The following is a 17,455-nucleotide window of genomic DNA, read 5'->3' on the forward strand; positions in this document are numbered from 1 at the left end:
TTTTGAAATATTTTATTAAGTTGTAAAAAGTGTCATACATTCTTTGTATTTGGGTTTTAAAATGAATCTGATTTAATGTATGAGGTGTACGGTGAGCATATCTTTTGGTGTGTATCTCATAAGGATCTTGTATCAACGGGAGGGTTCAATTAAGCACGAGCTTATGTGTGGCGGTGAAGAGAAAAATTTCACAGTATCTTTTCTTTTCTTTTTGGTATACAAGTTTTTGAATTATCTTTATCTTGATGGGTTCTGGGGTTCGAGGAGCCACCGTTATATTGGACGCCGCTGTGGAAGTGTATTTAATTGAATTGGGATTATTATTATACGATAGTCTTGCTTACATCATGATGGGTGGGGGTTAGGAGTGGGGGTGCGGTGGGGAAGTGTAGCCCAACATGTAATCAGATAATAGGAATTGAATCCTCAGATTTCGAAATAATTACAGAATTCTTAGATATCGTCTGTGATTTCCCCCCAAGTTGTCTCGTGGCTGGTCAACAATCTGTGGGCAGACGCAGAGCAGGAGAGGTGGGTGGACGTGGTTGTTCAGGAGGGCGTGGTGGACCGGGAGGAGTGGAGTCTAGCTGGCTCAGGCAGGAAGGTGCACCACTCAGCGACACCAACAAACGTAGGGAGAGTTTGACTTTGGTGGGGCTGCGTGCAGTAGGTGGGAGGAGACGGCTGTGAAGGTTTTCTGAGAGTACTTACATGCGTGATCATTTGACAAATTCTGGTCACTTAAGTGAACGCTAAGGATTTTCTTATATGTCTGCGTCTATACGATGTTTGGGGACTTGCAGTCGAGAATTATGGAAAATATGGAGAGAGAGAGAGAGAGAGAGAGAGAGAGAGAGAGAGAGAGAGAGAGAGAGAGAGAGAGAGAGAGAGAGAGAGAGAGAGAGAGAGGAAAATATAGAGTGAGTCAAGATGAAATGACCCAACTACACGAGTACATACGCCTCTAGTCCCTCCCATCTCCCTCCTCTCTCTCTCTCTCTCTCTCTCTCTCTCTCTCTCTCTCTCTCTCTCTCTCTCTCTCTCTCTCTCTCTCTCTCTCTCTCTCTCTTTCTTCCCTCCCTCCCTGCTCAATCTAGGCTCAGGACCCGCGCCCTAGTGTGAACCCTCGAGGCCTGACGTCGACGAGTCTGTCCCTGATCTTGAGCTCTTGCCTTCCTCAGGGCCCCCGTCAGTATACCTTGCCTCATCCCTGATAGTGTGAGACCTGAGACTCAATGCACATATCCCTAATCTGATCTCAGGGTGAGATTGGCATCTGATCAGGTCGTCAGGGCCTGCGATTAGTACCCTTGGCTCATTCCCCCCTCGTACGTACCTGACCTGTTCACAGACCTTAAATCTGAGCTGAGGGTCTTCGATCACGCAAGGTTCCCAATCTGAGCCAAGGGCCTGCCATCAGGTCACTGACCCTGATCTTGCTCGCCCAGGGGCCTCGCCAGCCGCTGGCGTGCACTGGAAACCTATTTTGCCGGGGCTTCGTCACAATCTGATCTGCACAAGGTCGGCCATCTGTGTCCCAAGTGAATCGCGTGTTTGACAGTTTCTCTCTCTCTCATCTCTCTCTCTCTCTCTCTCTCTCTCTCTCTCTCTCTCTCTCTCTCTCTCTCTCTCTCTCTCTCTCTCTCTCTCTCGTTCTGTCTCATTCTCCTAAGCTCTCCCCCACGCCTCTGTGTCACATAACGCCTCTGATTGGTGGTGGTGTTGTTGGGTGGTGCTGCCCTATGACGTCATGGCTGAGTGAGCAGTGACGCCATAACTCAAGTCTGTGACGTCACTTGGTAGACGAAACAGCCAATCATCGGGGCTCTTAACCCCTGGCTTAGTTTTACTCTTGTTTCTTGCAGGGTTTTATAGATATATAACTGACTTAAAGATATATCATCATACAATAAGATATATATATTTCTTGATGGTTGTATGAGGGGATCATATGATAAGGCGGACGCTAATGAAAACGGGGCAGGGGGTGGAGGTGGGGGAGGGGAGATGGGGGTGTTTAAGGATGAGCTAACATGGAGAAATTAATGTGGAGACGTCGAGGATTGACTGTGGATGGCTGCGTGGCCCTGGGTGAAGGACGGGAGGGGATGGATTATGGAGAAGAATGATCATGGGTTATTCGAGGAGAGAGAGAGAGAGAGAGAGAGAGAGAGAGAGAGAGAGAGAGAGAGAGAGAGAGAGAGAGAGAGAGAGAGAGAGAGAGATGAGAGGGTCGGTGGGAGGAGGAACAGTTTCCCGGGGGGGGGGGGGGGGTAAGAGATACGGGGATGGTGCATACGGCAGACGGAGGAGACCAGATGTTATGGCCCGAGTGTTGCAGTGATGTATATGTATGGCCTTAGATGCTGTACCATGTGGTATGGTTAGGTCTGTATGTATATATTGCGCCTGGGATATAGTTTGTTCTGTGTATTGCACCGTGGGATATGATTTGGTCTACATACGATGCTATGGGGTATATTCTTGTATGAGTGCTGTACCATGGGATAGAGTACAATACTGTAATATGGGACACATTTGGGTTTGAGTATTTTACTGCGGGATATATCATGGTCTGAGTACATAACCGGCAAACATATTACAATCTGATTGCTTTTCTATGAGACAAACTATAGTCTAAATACTTTACCACGGAATACAATATCCTTAAAGTACCATAGGATATATCATGGCCAAAATGCCATGGAACATATTATGGCCAGAAAACCATTGGACATATTATGACCTGAGTACTATGGGATGCATTATGACCAGAATGCCGTGGGACATATTATGGACATAGTACCATGGGACATATTATGGGGTTATAGCAATGGGCTTTATGGTATAGATCTTCCTGAGCTATATAGATCTCCCAAGGTATAGCAAATACACCACAGGATAGAGAGCTATAGTCTGTACCATACTGTAGGAGAGCAGTGGACCAACCAAGTAACCATGTGACATTTTCCATTGTAGAATATGTCGTGGACGAAACATGAGCAAATCATGTGGACGAAATGTTTTTCTTATTTGATACAAAACGAAAAGTTCCTGAAGTCCAGCTCAGTCTTACCCCTTGTTCATCGTTCACTGCCGTGGATTCAACGGAGGTTCTCAGTACAGAATGTACAGTAACTTGTACTTACATAGTGTACAGACGTCTTATGGTAGGTGATGTGGGAGTGGTCGGCCATTACCATACCCCCGAGGGTGAGGCTCAGCAGAGAGCGATGCTGATGGTGAGTATGTTGTGAGAGAGCTGGGTCACCTGTGAGGAACCTCGTCCCTTAATGACGGTGATGATAAACATATCAACGTCATACGTTGTACTGGTGTATACAGTCATCCCACTCGAGTACGAGATATCGTGTAGACGATTTACAGTGATGTAAATTACTATAGAGTTGTGCTGCACCAAGTAAGGGATTGGAATAAGAGCCTTAACGAAGAACACACACACACACACACACACACACACACACACACACACACACACACACACACACACACACACACACATCTATCTGGGTTATCGGGGGGTGTGGGGGAGGGGGGAGAATGATATCCCAGAGGGCGAGAGGAGAAAAAAGTAGGTTCCTTTATCAGTGGTGGAGATTGTTGCCACAGTTGCCTGAGAAATAGGTCTTATATTTCCCAGGGAGTGGGGGGGGGGGTCTGTGGGGTGCTTAGGAGGGTAATGGTGAGCTAAGTTTTAATTGCTCCTGTTTACCAGGCCACACGCTACGGCTTGGGCGAGGCCCTGCAGCCACCGGAGGTGCTTGAGTGTATGGTGGTATATACGATGTGGTGGATACGTGTTACAGAGGTCGAGGCTGAGGTCCTCGTACGTCGATACAAAGTACAACACAGTAAAGGTCATGACCCATGTTGAGGTGTCGTATTTCAGGTGGTCATGTGGGACGGTCCTCTGTTTTCCACAACCTTCCCCCCCTAACCCTACCCTCCCCCACCACAACCACCCCTTTCATCCCCCAACCTTACCTCCCACAACATCCAACCCCTACATCCCACAACCCCAGCATTCTGACCTTCATCATCACTTTAAACCTCCCGTCCACACGACCCACCAATCCTCCCCATTCCCACAAGCTCCCAAATCCTACACCTCCTCCACATTAACCAACGTCCAACCCTCACTACCTCAGCCAAACCTTCCAACCAGACCCAAGAACCTAGCTCTCCCTCTCTCTCCACTATCACTGGGGGCCACACTTCGCACCGTTCCTTTCGTCAGCTCAGTCTTAAAATCTTGAAATCTTTCCTCCCACAAGTTCGTAAATAACCTCAAGTGTTCGCTGTAGCTTCATGAGCGAGGAACTCGGGGCTGCCTGGTTGGACTGCTTGCAGGTCAATTATTCAAGGTCCACGGGTGAGGCACGACCAAGTTGGGCAGCAGACATGAAGGCTGTCAAAAAATCGCGTAGAAATTTGTACCCTTGACAGTCCAACCCAGGACGCTGTGGTGTCGCAAAGACAAGTTCCCCCCCCCCCCCTAACTGGAGCAGTGGTGTAAGCCAGGGTATGATTATAGAGCAGTCCGCAGATTAGACGCCAGACTGCGGACGAAATTTCTGAGGCTTGCGTACGCACGGACCTGCTGGTGTCAAAGTAGGACGGCAATGGTAAAATGCAGGTACACGTGTTCATGTTGTGGGGAGTAAAGTAAACCAATTTTAAGAGCAGCTTGTGAATGTGTCTGTCTGTATATCATTGTGTCTGTTTGTCTGTCTGTCTGGCTAGTTCATGCAGACTAGATCTGGACTCGAATGTGAAAAAAGATAGAGCCTTTTAGGGATAGATATAAACAAACCCTGCATGAAACGTCGATAGTGGGATAACTTCTTACCAGGAATCAAACTGAGACTTGGATAGTTAGAGACACAGGATTTGGTTAGTGTGCGCGTACTGCTAGGCGGACGTGTATGTACGCAAACACGCTCCAAGACTGTATACTTACGTCCCTCCCTCCCTCCCTCCCTCACGTCCTTGCTCTGGTGTGGTGTAGGAGGAGACAAATCCAGACTTGTAGTTGAGTGACTCATTTTGAACACGACCTTGGTGGTTCGCGTGGACGGACCCACTGCTTCATGACACACGCAGACCTACGCAAAGCAGGAGTAAAATCTAAGCCGAGACGTGGAGACACAAGTGGCTCGAGGCAACAGGGTTACTCGAGGTGAATCAATCTGCTAGGAGAGCACATCTCCCCGGCCTGAGGGTTGGAACACCAGACCTGCTTTCGAAACGGGTTCGTTTGAGGGCGACGCAGTCGTCTCGTATACTCTCCATTCACACGTACGTAAGGACGGAGAAGGACGCCGCTACGTCTTCTGGTCGCACTGTTAGACATACGAAAATATATGGTTAACGCAATGTTAGTCACTAATGATTTCCTCGAGGTCTCTATACACAGTATTTTGACAAGTCGTCAGGGCCAGCTTCGTGAGGACTGACCCTTGGGTGATGAAGCTGTTTGAAAATGAGGGTTAACTTTACACGAGTGTATTTAAAGATGAGAAAGTTTTACACTTGCAAGATATATGGCGAGTAAATGTGCCAGAGGACACGACTTTTGTATCGACGCTTAGCAATGTGACGTGGTGATTACAGAACCCTGTGACACAGTAATGTAACGTGGTGATTACAGAACCCTGTGACTCAGTAATGTAACGTGGTGATTACAGAACCCTGTGACACAGTAATGTAGCGTGGTGATTACAGAATTCTGTTACACTTAGCTATGTAACGTGGTGATTATAGAACCCTGTGACACTTAGCTATGTAACGTGGTGATTATAGAACCCTGTGGCACTTAGCTATGTAACGTGGTGATTATAGAACCCTGTGACACTTAGCTATGTAACGTGGTGATTATAGAACCCTGTGACACTTAGCTATGTAACGTGGTGAATTATCGTTACGTGAATGGCAGAGAGGCCAACGTAAGTGCCAGCATACGACAAGCGACTCACACACACACACACACACACACACACACACACACACACACACGTGCGCACACACACACACACACACACACACACACACACACACACACACACACACACACGTGCGCACACACACACACACACACACACACACACACACACACACACACACACACACACACTGGAAAAAAAAGATAATAAGGGACGCGAGGCACGACACAGCTAAGCTGCAGTCTTACATCTTACAACTGGTGTGTACCACCACCTAGGCCAAGGCTAGCCACAGTCATAGTCAGGAGGAGGTGGAGAGCGATGGAGGATGGTGTTAAGATTAAAGGAGGAGACGCCTCCCTACCTGCCTGCTGGTGGGAGGAAAAGATGGTGGCCGTCATGATGGTGGAGAGAGAGAGAGAGAGAGAGAGAGAGAGAGAGAGAGAGAGAGAGAGAGAGAGAGAGAGAGAGAGAGAGAGAGAGAGAGAGGGGGGGGGGGAGGCTCTGGCCTGTGTGTACCCAGCGGAACTTGTGTGTCACAACAACACATTTGAAGCTGTTCCGGAATTAAGACAAACCGGGTCTTCTTTTTAAGCGACAGTAATGGCTCTCCTCCAGCCAGCAGATGAGAGAGAGAGAGAGAGAGAGAGAGAGAGAGAGAGAGAGAGAGAGAGAGAGAGAGAGAGAGAGAGACCAACCTGGATAGTAGAATGTTTTGCAAAAAAAAAAAAAAAAAAAGATGGTAAACAATATTCCTTTGTGGTCGACTGGACTGGCTCTGGGTCCTCGCCTAGGACAACCAGTCGCCAGAGAAAGTGTTTCAAAACGTTGTATGAATATAGATCTAAATTTTCTTCTTTATATATATATATATATATATATATATTTTTTTTTTTTTTTTTTTTTTTCAAACTATTCGCCATTTCCCGCATTAGCGAGGTAGCGTTAAGAACAGAGGGCTGGGCCTTTGAGGGAATATCCTCACCTGGCCCCCTTCTCTGTTCCTTCTTTTCGAAAATTAAAAAAGAAATGAGAGGGGAGGATTTCCAGCCTCCCGCTCCCTCCCCTTTAGTCGCCTTCTACGACACGCAGGGAATACGTGGGAAGTATTCTTTCTCCCCTATCCCCAGGGATATATATACGTATATATATATATATATATATATATATATATATGTATATATATACGAATAAAGTGCATATGAACGCGCACCTTCATAGAACATACAAACCTCCAACAGCCAGGATCGAACCCGGGACCCCTGTGCAAGAGGCAGGCATGCTAACCGCTAGGCTATGGGACTGTATAATAGGAAACAACTATTCGAAATACTAAGTACTCGAATACCCTTCGTCTCACAATGGTGAGCAACGGGGTCTATACCGGTTATTTCCGAACAGACGCGTTGTACAGTTAGGTTCGGTAAAACGCTATCAGCTGGCTATGTGCGTCTGTTCGCAAATAACCGGTATAGACCCCGTTGCTCACCATTGTGAGACGAAGGGTATTCGAGTACTTATTATTTCGAATAGTTGTTTCCTATTATACAGTCCCATAGCCTAGCGGTTAGCATGCCTGCCTCTTGCACAGGGGTCCCGGGTTCGATCCTGGCTGTTGGAGGGGTGTATGTTGTATGAAGGTGCGCGTTCATATGCACTTTATTCGTATTCATGTACCTCCGCGTTGTACAGTTAGGTTCGGTAAAACGCTATCAGCTGGCTATGTGCGTCTGTTCGGAAATAACCATTGTACAAAGGCAAAGGGGATAAGAGTGAGTGCTCAAATTACAGAGGTATAAGTTTGTTGAGTATTCCTGGTAAATTTATATGGGAGGGTATTGATTGAGAGGGTGAAGGCATGTACAGAGCATCAGATTGGGGAAGAGCAGTGTGGTTTCAGAAGTGGTAGAGGATGTGTGGATCAGGTGTTTGCTTTGAAGAATGTATGTGAGAAATACTTAGAAAAGCAAATGGATTTGTATGTAGCATTTATGGATCTGGAGAAGGCATATGATAGAGTTGATAGAGATGCTCTGTGGAAGGTATTAAGAATATATAGTGTGGGAGGCAAGTTGTTAGAAGCAGTGAAAAGTTTTTATCGAGGATGTAAGGCATGTGTACGTGTAGGAAGAGAGGAAAGTGATTGGTTCTCAGTGAATGTAGGTTTGCGGCAGGGGTGTGTGATGTCTCCATGGTTGTTTAATTTGTTTATGGATGGGGTTGTTAGGGAGGTGAATGCAAGAGTTTTGGAAAGAGGGGCAAGTATGAAGTCTGTTGGGGATGAGAGAGCTTGGGAAGTGAGTCAGTTGTTGTTCGCTGATGATACAGCGCTGGTGGCTGATTCATGTGAGAGACTGCAGAAGCTGGTAACTGAGTTTGGTAAAGTGTGTGAAAGAAGAAAGTTAAGAGTAAATGTGAATAAGAGCAAGGTAATTAGGTACAGTAGGGTTGAGGGTCAAGTCAATTGGGAGGTAAGTTTGAATGGAGAAAAACTGGAGGAAGTAAAGTGTTTTAGATATCTGGGAGTGGATCTGGCAGCGGATGGAACCATGGAAGCGGAAGTGGATCATAGGGTGGGGGAGGGGGCGAAAATCCTGGGAGCCTTGAAGAATGTGTGGAAGTCAAGAACATTATCTCGGAAAGCAAAAATGGGTATGTTTGAAGGAATAGTGGTTCCAACAATGTTGTATGGTTGCGAGGCGTGGGCTATGGATAGAGTTGTGCGCAGGAGGATGGATGTGCTGGAAATGAGATGTTTGAGGACAATGTGTGGTGTGAGGTTGTTTGATCGAGTAAGTAACGTAAGGGTAAGAGAGATGTGTGGAAATAAAAAGAGCGTGGTTGAGAGAGCAGAAGAGGGTGTTTTGAAATGGTTTGGGCACATGGAGAGAATGAGTGAGGAAAGATTGACCAAGAGGATATATGTGTCGGAGGTGGAGGGAACGAGGAGAAGAGGGAGACCAAATTGGAGGTGGAAAGATGGAGTGAAAAAGATTTTGTGTGATCGGGGCCTGAACATGCAGGAGGGTGAAAGGAGGGCAAGGAATAGAGTGAATTGGATCGATGTGGTATACCGGGGTTGACGTGCTGTCAGTGGATTGAATGAGGGCATGTGAAGCGTCCGGGGTAAACCATGGAAAGCTGTGTAGGTATGTATATTTGCGTGTGTGGACGTATGTATATACATATGTATGGGGGTGGGTTGGGCCATTTCTTTCGTCTGTTTCCTTGCGCTACCTCGCAAACGCGGGAGACAGCGGCAAAGCAAAAAAAAAAAAAAAAAAAAAAAATTAGTCGCTGTCTCCCTCGTTAGCGAGGTAGCGCAAGGAAACAGACGAAAGAATGGCCCAACCCACCCACATACACATGTATATACATACACGTCCACACACGCACATATACATATCTATACATTTCAACGTATTCATATCTATACATACACAAACATATACATATATACACATGTACATAATTCATACTTGCTGCCTTTATATATATCATCTCTGGGGATGGGGGAGAAAGAATGTTTCCCACGTATTCCCTTCTTGTCTTAGAAGGTGACTGAGAGGGGAGGGAATTCCCTCCCTCCTGTGTTTTAGTTTTCAAAAAAAAAAGGAACATAGAAGGAGGCCAAGTGAGGATATTCCCTCTGAGGCTCAGTCCTCTGTACTCAACGCTACCTCGCAAATGCGGGAGATGGCGAATATGGATGAAAAAAAGAATATATATATATATATATATATATATATATATATATATATATATATATATATATATATATATATATATATATATATGATAAACTCTACGGTAAGATCTAATACAAGAACATTAGAATCAAGACCTTTGTAATTAAGACGACCTGTCCGCCAACATGGCGTTCAGGAATATTTACATACCAAAAGATGTGCGAATCCTCTTGCGTAAAAAAAAAAATTACCGGACAAATGTACGATAAATCAAGCTATTTACATCCATTTGTGTCGGGCCAACGCCCCGCTGATACGCTAAATCACCATAACGTGAGGCATTATTTGACCGACCGCCAGGATTATCTTTTTTTTCCCCCCACTAGTGTTTGACGATTCAACAGAACGTGGGATGTGCACCACAAATTCGAGAAGAAAAGTATTGATAGTTGGTGGACGCGGACGACGGACGAACTAGGCTGTTGTGAATGAAGCCCTGTGTGTGACGACGGAGTCTAGGAACAGACCGAAGTGTTCAGAGGCTTGGCTGAAGGCGAAGTGTTATAGAGACACAGTAGTTTTATGTAAGACGTCCATTGAACCACTAGACTATGAGTGGACGACCCTATGGTATCATGACCCGGCCTTTGACCTGATTCTTCCGGACCATCATGCCCAAGGGTCGTAAAGTAGTGCTCAAGGGGTCGTAACGTCGTGCTCAGGGATCGTACCCTCGTGCTCAGGGATCGTATCCTCGTGCTCAGGGATCGTACCCTCGTGCTCAGGGATCGTATCCTCGTGCTCAGGGATCGTACCCTCGTGCTCAGGGATCGTATCCTCGTGCTCAGGGATCGTACCCTCGTGGTCAAAGAGGATATCAGTCACATAGATCTCCCTGTGTGTGTGACAACTAGGTTCCAGTTTCTTTTATTAATGTACTCAATGCTCGTTTTCTTTTTTTTCGTAGACAACGGAGGGCAGTGTCAAGCGAGACCATCAGATTCATGTGACCCTCGGGTCGTAGAACACCCTCGAGACGTGTGAGAGAACGGATGATGTTCCCTGTAGATTATGCCTCCCAGAACTGCTCGAGATCTGGTGGTGGTGTCAGGATGCTCCGCGTGGCTCGCGTCTCGCTGCTCCGCTCAGCCGGGCCTTCCCTCCTCCCCCGTAACAGATGGTGCCTTCCATCGAACTGCTCAAGACTCAGCTTCAGGTGATTCCTCATGCTCGGCTCTCATTAGCACTGGGTTGCTTAGGTTCCACCCATCTCCTCCCCGAGGATGGTGCCATCTGGGTCGTTGCTCTCGGAGGCACTCCAGTGAGGTCAAGGGTCGTCTTTTGCCGTGGGGAGGAGGGGGGAAGAGGGGAGGGGGGAAGGAGGAGGAGGAGAAGGAGGAGGAGGAGGGGTAGGAGGAGGAGGAGGAGGAAGGTAGAATATGTCTCCTCTTGTTTCTCTCGGCGTCTCTGTTTCTCACCTTGACCCAGGTCGACCCTGTGTGGACCCAGGTCGGCGTGGGTCTGTTCAGTTCGGGGGAGGGAAGGGGGGGGGGGATCATATTTTATCCACTACTGACCCGTAATGAAATAAAAGCTGTATTGTCATTCATTGTTTATATGACAGGGTAGATATTGCTCTGATTCACATTTTGAAGTTAATTGGAGTCATGTCCTCAGACATATTGCAAAGCCTTGCATTTTTCATCTTGCTTGCTCCTTTCTGCTACCCCGTGGCTCATTGCAGTTTGAAAACTATGATGAATTTTTAACAAGGAGCTAAGTATTCCAACAAAAAAAAAGGATGATAAAGTTTCAAATGCAAATATTTACTTCATATCTTTTTTTTTTCTTCTGGGTAGGTTAAATCGAGAGAGAGAGAGAGAGAGAGAGAGAGAGAGAGAGAGAGAGAGAGAGAGAGAGAGAGAGAGAGAGAGAGAGAGAGAGAGAGAGAGGACACCACCTCAGACGTTAGTGGCTACTGATACACGTTGCACATACCTACCTCACTTGGCCACCTGACAAGGGTTTGCTGCGTGTTGTCCACTGTGGTTGTGGACGGTGCTCAGGTTCCAGGTGGCGCTGGGCAGAGATCCTTGTCGTCGTTAGTGATGGACTTTGCTCGGTACCAGACACAGGAGGCACGACGGTGTGGGGGATTAATAAGGGCTTACTGGTTCAAATGGATGACTGATAGAAAAGGATCACAGGTAAGGAAGGATGACTGGTACAGAGGATGACTGGTACAAGGGGTGATTAATGCAAAGGATGACTGTAACATAGGATGGCTGACACAGCGGATGACCTGCAGAAGGGATGACTGATGCAAATGATCATTGATACAGAGGATGACCGGCACAAGGGGTGCCAGATACAAAAGATGACTGGTACAGAGGACGATGATACAGAGGATGACTGGTACAGAGGACGATGATGCAGAGGATGACTGGTACAGAGGACGATGATACAGAGGATGGCTGGTACAGAGGACGATGATACAGAGGATGACTGGTACAGAGGACGATGATACAGAAGATGACTGGTACAGGGGATGAATGTAACGGAGGATGACTGATACAGACCTGATCACAAATATTTCAGTTGACCGCGTCAGGATGTGGTTGGAGTGTGGAACTCCACACCTGCAGGAAGTGTGGCACAGGACCGACCCACCCACAGCATGACGTACACAACGCGGGGTTTAGTGTGGTCATAGAGATGAATAAAACGTATCTTGTGACGCGTGGCATGGGTCGTTGGCCAGACGGGAGTGACACAAGCTAATTAATGCTCGAAGTCGAGGCTCTCCTGACCAAGGCATGGCACACACACACACACACACACACACACACACACACACACACACACACACATACACACACACACACACACACACACACACACACACACATACACACACACACACACACACACACAATTTACGTAACGATAATGCAACCAGAAACATTGACCTCTTTCTTAGGACCTCGACGTTTCAAGAAACTATCTGCTGCTTGGAAATCGGTCGGTTAAAACGGGGGGAGAAGCGCCAGCTTAAAGGGAGAACCTGAATATAATAGACCAATATCAATAAAGGTCAAATTATCATTAAGCCTTATAGTCTCACAATCCATAACGTTCTCACGTGGCAAAGTCCAGAATTTTGAAATTACTGGATCGTATGACCACATACTCCCCGGCATGTCGTCTAAGTAAGGAGTTCATGGGTAACATAATGGTATACAGATGGTCACATAACACCCGCGGGGCAGCTTGTATAGGGATGGCTTCACGGCGAAGTCTTACCATACACGTGGATGGACGGTATGAAGGCTACTCATTTACAACAGGTTTGCCACACATGACCTAACCTAACCAGACAACATTCAGAGGAGTGAGTGGTGATATATGTACCAACCTTGTGATGTTACCATCCTGGACTCTGCCAAGTGCGATTTACATATGCGTTTACACATAAGTTTGTGGATTCACATATGTGTTTACACGTAAGTTTGTGGATTTACATATGTGTTTACACGTACGTTTTATGGATTTACATATGTGTTTACACGTGTTTGTGGATTGACATGTGTTTGCACGAACGTTTTGTGGATTTGAAGAAGAAATATCAGAACTGAATGATCATTTGTCCTTCACTGATACTGACATGTTACATATTAAGGTTTGCTAAACCTTCTGTCTCCTGTGAGTCGTTTGTTTCAAAAGCACAACTTATAAGGACGGAGATCAGGTATCTTTTTTTGAGCTTGAGTCGTCATTCCACTGATAAGATGTGTGACATCAGTTGGTCGTGTGTGTTGGGATGGTGCAGCGTTGTTTACTGCCGTATTGTCATTAATTGTTGCCTCTTGATAACTGAATGACATGACTGCGTTAACCCCATAATGTAAGTTGTTATTTTAAGGTTATAATCTCGCCCGGTTTCTGTCTTGTATTACTCTTAGGTAACTGGTGTCCAGCTGGGAGTGGAAAGACTTGTGAAACGTTGTCACAAATGTTGATAATTGAATATATGTTACTCGAAGTGTTTCTGTCGTGGATTTTTCTTTACAATGGTCCACACTGCTGCATTACACATGACAGCTAGAGACTGAGTGTGAACGAACGTGGCTTTTTTGTCTTTTCCTAGCGCTACCTTGGGGGGCGTGAGAGAGAGAGAGAGAGATGCCATTTCATGTGCGGCGGGGTGGCGACGAGAATAAATAAAGGCAGCAAGTATGAGTATGTACATTTGTATATATGTATATGTATGTATACGTTGAAGTGTATAAGTATGTGTATGTGCGTGTGTGGGCGTGTATGTATATACATGTGTATGTGGTGTGTAAGTGTGCGTGATTACATGTGTATGTGTGAACTTAGTCATGTGGTAATAATGATTTAGCTATTTCTAATGCGCCAAGTATAGCTTCTCGACCACTCGCACTATTTTTATAATATATATGAATGTGTATGTTTTCTAAATTGTTTCTTACATTTTTCATATGTATATATATGTATGTGTGTGTGTGTGTGTGTGTGTGTGTGTGTGTGTGTGTGTGTGTATATATATGTATATTATCCCTGGGGATAGGGGTGAAAGAATACTTCCCACGTATTCCTCGCGTGTCGTAGAAAGCGACTAGAGGGGACGGGAGCGGGGGGCCGGAAATCCTCCCCTCCTTGTATAAACTTTCTAAAATGGGAAACAGAAGAAGGAGTCACGCGGGGAGTGCTCATCCTCCTCGTAGGCTCAGAGTGGGGTGCCTAAATGTGTGTGGATGTAACCAAGATGTGAAAAAAGGAGAGATAGGTAGTATGTTTGAGGAAAGGAACCTGGATGTTTTGGCTCTGAGTGAAACGAAGCTCAAGGGTAAAGGGGAAGAGTGGTTTGGAAATGTCTGGGGAGTGAAGTCAGGGGTTAGTGAGAGGACAAGAGCAAGGGAAGGAGTAGCAATACTCCTAAAACAGGAGTTGTGGGAGTATGTGATAGAATGTAAGAAAGTAAATTCCCGATTAATATGGGTAAAATTGAAAGTTGATGGAGAGAGGTGGGTGATTATTGGTGCATATGCACCTGGGCATGAGAAGAAAGATCATGAGAGGCAAGTGTTTTGGGAGCAGCTAAATGAGTGTGTTAGCGGTTTTGATGCACGAGACCGGGTTATAGTGATGGGTGATTTGAATGCAAAGGTGAGTAATGTGGCAGTTGAGGGAATAATTGGTATGCATGGGGTGTTCAGTGTTGTAAATGGAAATGGTGAAGAGCTTGTAGATTTATGTGCTGAAAAAGGACTGATGATTGGGAATACCTGGTTTAAAAAGCGAGATATACATAAGTATACTTATGTAAGTAGGAGAGATGGCCAGAGAGCGTTATTGGATTACGTGTTAATTGACAGGCGTGCGAAAGAGAGACTTTTGGATGTCAATGTGCTGAGAGGTGCAACTGGAGGGATGTCTGATCATTATCTTGTGGAGGCTAAGGTGAAGATTAGTATGGGTTTTCAGAAAAGAAGAGTGAATGTTGGGGTGAAGAAGGTGGTGAGAGTAAGTGAGCTTGGGAAGGAGACCTGTGTGAAGAAGTATCAGGAGAGACTGTGTACAGAATGGAAAAAGGTGAGAACAATGGAAGTAAGGGGAGTGGGGGAGGAATGGGATGTATTTAGGGAATCAGTGATGGATTGCGCAAAAGATGCTTGTGGCATGAGAAGAGTGGGAGGTGGGCTGTTTAGAAAGGGTAGTGAGTGGTGGGATGAAGAAGTAAGAGTATTAGTGAAAGAGAAGAGAGAGGCATTTGGACGATTTTTGCAGGGAAAAAATGCAATTGAGTGGGAGAAGTATAAAAGAAAGAGACAGGAGGTCAAGAGAAAGGTGCAAGAGGTGAAAAAAAGGGCAAATGAGAGTTGGGGTGAGAGACTATCAGTAAATTTTAGGGAGAATAAAAAGATGTTCTGGAAGGAGGTAAATAGGGTGCGTAAGACAAGGGAGCAAATGGGAACTTCAGTGAAGGGCGTAAATGGGGAGGTGATAACAAGTAGTGGTGATGTGAGAAGGAGATGGAATGAGTATTTTGAAGGTCTGTTGAATGTGTCTGATGACAGAGTGGCAGATATAGGGTGTTTGGGTCGAGGTGGTGTGCAAAGTGAGAGGGTTAGGGAAAATGATTTGGTAAACAGAGAAGAGGTAGTAAAGGCTTTGCGGAAGATGAAAGCCGGCAAGGCAGCAGGTTTGGATGGTATTGCAGTGGAATTTATTAAAAAAGGGGGTGACTGTATTGTTGACTGGTTGGTAAGGTTATTTAATGTATGTTTGACTCATGGTGAGGTGCCTGAGGATTGGCGGAATGCATGCATAGTGCCATTGTACAAAGGCAAAGGGGATAAGAGTGAGTGCTCAAATTACAGAGGTATAAGTTTGTTGAGTATTCCTGGTAAATTATATGGGAGGGTATTGATTGAGAGGGTGAAGGCATGTACAGAGCATCAGATTGGGGAAGAGCAGTGTGGTTTCAGAAGTGGGAGAGGATGTGTGGATCAGGTGTTTGCTTTGAGGAATGTATGTGAGAAATACTTAGAAAAGCAAATGGATTTGTATGTAGCATTTATGGATCTGGAGAAGGCATATGATAGAGTTGATAGAGATGCTCTGTGGAAGGTATTAAGAATATATGGTGTGGGAGGCAAGTTGATAGAAGCAGTGAAAAGTTTTTATCGAGGATGTAAGGCATGTGTACGTGTAGGAAGAGAGGAAAGTGATTGGTTCTCAGTGAATGTAGGTTTGCGGCAGGGGTGTGTGATGTCTCCATGGTTGTTTAATTTGTTTATGGATGGGGTTGTTAGGGAGGTAAATGCAAGAGTCTTGGAAAGAGGGGCAAGTATGAAGTCTGTTGGGGATGAGAGAGCTTGGGAAGTGAGTCAGTTGTTGTTCGCTGATGATACAGCGCTGGTGGCGGATTCATGTGAGAATCTGCAGAAGCTGGTGACGGAGTTTGGTAAAGTGTGTGGAAGAAGAAAGTTAAGAGTAAATGTGAATAAGAGCAAGGTTATTAGGTACAGTAGGGTTGAGGGTCAAGTCAATTGGGAGGTGAGTTTGAATGGAGAAAAACTGGAGGAAGTGAAGTGTTTTAGATATCTGGGAGTGGATCTGTCAGCGGATGGAACCATGGAAGCGGAAGTGGATCATAGGGTGGGGGAGGGGGCGAAAATTTTGGGAGCCTTGAAAAATGTGTGGAAGTCGAGAACATTATCCCGGAAAGCAAAAATGGGTATGTTTGAAGGAATAGTAGTTCCAACAATGTTGTATGGTTGCGAGGCGTGGGCTATGGATAGAGTTGTGCGCAGGAGGATGGATGTGCTGGAAATGAGATGTTTGAGGACAATGTGTGGTGTGAGGTGGTTTGATCGAGTAAGTAACGTAAGGGTAAGAGAGATGTGTGGAAATAAAAAGAGCGTGGTTGAGAGAGCAGAAGAGATTGTTTTAAAATGGTTTGGGCACATGGAGAGAATGAGTGAGGAAAGATTGACCAAGAGGATATATGTGTCGGAGGTGGAGGGAACGAGGAGAAGAGGGAGACCAAATTGGAGGTGGAAAGATGGAGTGAAAAAGATTTTGTGTGATCGGGGCCTGAACATGCAGGAGGGTGAAAGGAGGGCAAGGAATAGAGTGAATTGGAGCGATGTGGTATACAGGGGTTGACGTGCTGTCAGTGGATTGAATCAAGGCATGTGAAGCGTCCGGGGTAAACCATGGAAAGCTGTGTAGGTATGTATATTTGCGTGTGTGGACGTGTGTATGTACATGTGT

General features: G+C 45.8%; 1 protein-coding gene across 1 annotated transcript in view; it reads right to left on the reverse strand.

Moving 5' to 3' along the window:
* The window catches only part of LOC139766675 (protein Tob1-like), a 91,461-nt gene extending 88,291 nt beyond the window's left edge, over positions 1 to 3,170 (reverse strand). The window contains exon 1 of the mRNA XM_071695581.1: positions 3,150 to 3,170. The gene's annotated coding sequence lies outside the window, so the exon portion shown is untranslated. The remainder of the gene's footprint in view (positions 1 to 3,149) is intronic.
* Between the last annotated feature and the right edge of the window lie 14,285 nt (positions 3,171 to 17,455).

This window comes from Panulirus ornatus, chromosome 58, assembly GCF_036320965.1.
Source record: "Panulirus ornatus isolate Po-2019 chromosome 58, ASM3632096v1, whole genome shotgun sequence".
NCBI lineage: Eukaryota > Metazoa > Arthropoda > Malacostraca > Decapoda > Palinuridae > Panulirus > Panulirus ornatus.